Here is a 2,396-nt window from a genome sequence, read left to right on the forward strand (position 1 = left end):
CATAGTCTACCATATTCTATGGTTTATTTCTTGCTGTACCGCTATTCAAGGTTTCAAAACATGAATTGTCATAATAAGCTAATCCTCAGTATGTATAAAGAAACTGGTAAGCATACAGAGAGGAGTTAAACAACTTTTCACAAACATATATTTTCCTGAGAGATGAAAGAAGTACATAAATAATCACAAATTTAAGGAACATTATTTGCAATAAAAATGATATGATCTAAAAGAGAAAGATTAGAAAACTTGGGCAGTTTTTCCTGGAAAAGGAAGTTATAATGATTGATCTTAAATACTGAGAGGATTGTGCATAGGAGAAAAAAGTTAATTTTAATATACTTAAAAGATAAAGCTAAGACTAATGGGCAGAGATATTGAGAAAGAAAGATTTAGAAAAATAATATAGGATAAAACTTTAGAGCAATTAGGTTGTTTAGAAATTGAATGACCCTCTATTTTAAGTTATGAATTCCCTTATTGGTGGTGTCAGACAGAGGTAAAAGGGACATATGCCAGGGATGCTTTCAGTAACATTTCTAAAGTGGTAGGAGTTTATAAAAAGAGATTTCTAAGATTTTTTTCCCCCAAAGGGTCCAATTGAAGTAGGTCATCAAAAATATTTTTAGAAAGGGGAAAACACTACCTGGAAGACAGAAAACTAAATCTCTCTCAAACTAAAGAGGTACAAGGACTTTATATCAAAACAAGCATTTTGAAAAATCTCAACGCATAAAGTAAATTTCCATAGAATACCCCTTTAATTAGAATATTAGGATCAGGCTATTTTATTTCTCTGAGAATAATGGAGCTGTACTGTCCCTTCTTGTTCTTTCATAGCATTCCAGAATGTTTGTCCAAAGAAATGCTGTTTACAAAAATTAGCATATTGCTTTTCTGTCCCTTGTAAATTAGCATCCCTAAGTGGCCAAAAGATTTTTCTAGGCTTCCAAGGGCCTCTATAGCTTTCATCAGAGTAACTCAAGCTGAATACAGTTTTTTGCTCACACAAATTTGTTGCTAAGCAGAAAATTTAGTACACCTAATTATGTAAAGCTAGTTATCCTTCTCCCTGAGAAACGCCCCAATTTTCACAATGTTGGAGAGCCCCAAACTCAGCCAAAGCATGCTTTCTGCTTCTTCCTGGATACTGGGCAACAGGGGAGTCCATGAGATGAAAAAAAAGATTTATTACCTCTGTCATTAGAACCTAAATAAGTTCTCTAAAAATAAGCAATATCTATCACAAAATGTTTAATGGTGCCGGTTTTAAATGTCTGTATTTTAAAGGACGAGAATTGTATCTTCCACTAATTTAGGGTGATGATAAAGCATATTCAAAAATTTGAGATACTTAGAAATGACATCTCAAAGGGGATTCTTAAACTGCCACTATACTAACTTTGCTATAAATGCATGTCCTTCAAATTTTGTGACAGGCTTTTGAATATGCATTTCTGGTCTGCTTAACCATACTATTTGATCTTAGGTCTAGAAGTAACACTTCTAGGTGGAGCCACTTTACCCCTGAGCATAGTAATGATGGGATTACAGACATCCTTCATCTCTTTTTGTTCGTGCTCTCAACTTCCTTCCCAGCAGTCTGATTACTAGCCAGCCAATAATTTTTTTTGTCTTTCTTTAGTGTTGATCATAACTTAGTAGTTTCTCATCTCTAACATAGCCTTACTGTGGAAGGATCTCTGTGAATTTCTTAGACAACAACTGAACTCCCTGCTTTGTGTTTCTCAGCCTCTTGAATTATGTTTCATGTTTTCCTTTGCTATAGATTACTTTAATATTGTCATTTTGCTTATACTTTTATCAGCGATATGCATTTTAAGAACGCTATTAGCCTTAATATCAAATTAATTTGTATGTCTGTGTATTCAAGTGTGTCAACAAGTTCTTATCTATAGTTATTGCTTTCTTACATTGATAAATTAGAACAAAGACATTGGGTTGGTTAACTGGGTAAGTAGTGTACATTTGTGTATGTTGGGAGGTGGGAGGGGACTACTATTTTATGCCTGATCATAGCAGTTAACATTTTGCCATCAGCTCCAGTATCAGAACACTAAGTATGTGTGACATCCAAGAGGAATAAATCCTAGATATTTTCAGAATTGTAGCCATACATGCCAGAAAGGAAACTTTATACAATAATAAAGAGCCTGAAAGGAATTTTTCTCTAATTTGACTTGTCATTAAAAAAAAATTCTGTAGAAGTTTTGGAATTCAGAGGATAAAGTTAGTAATACCAACAGGTTAATGTCAAACTTGTGTCTTCTTTCATTTGACGTCTCTAAAGAACTTCCATTGATTCCAGGATGGACATATATATACAGCTAATCTCTCCATGAAACAAGTCAACTTATACTGTATTGAATGTTGGA

The sequence above is a fragment of the Pteropus vampyrus genome, unplaced genomic scaffold (assembly GCF_000151845.1).
Source record: "Pteropus vampyrus isolate Shadow unplaced genomic scaffold, Pvam_2.0 Scaffold43, whole genome shotgun sequence".
Classification (NCBI taxonomy): Eukaryota; Metazoa; Chordata; class Mammalia; order Chiroptera; family Pteropodidae; genus Pteropus; species Pteropus vampyrus.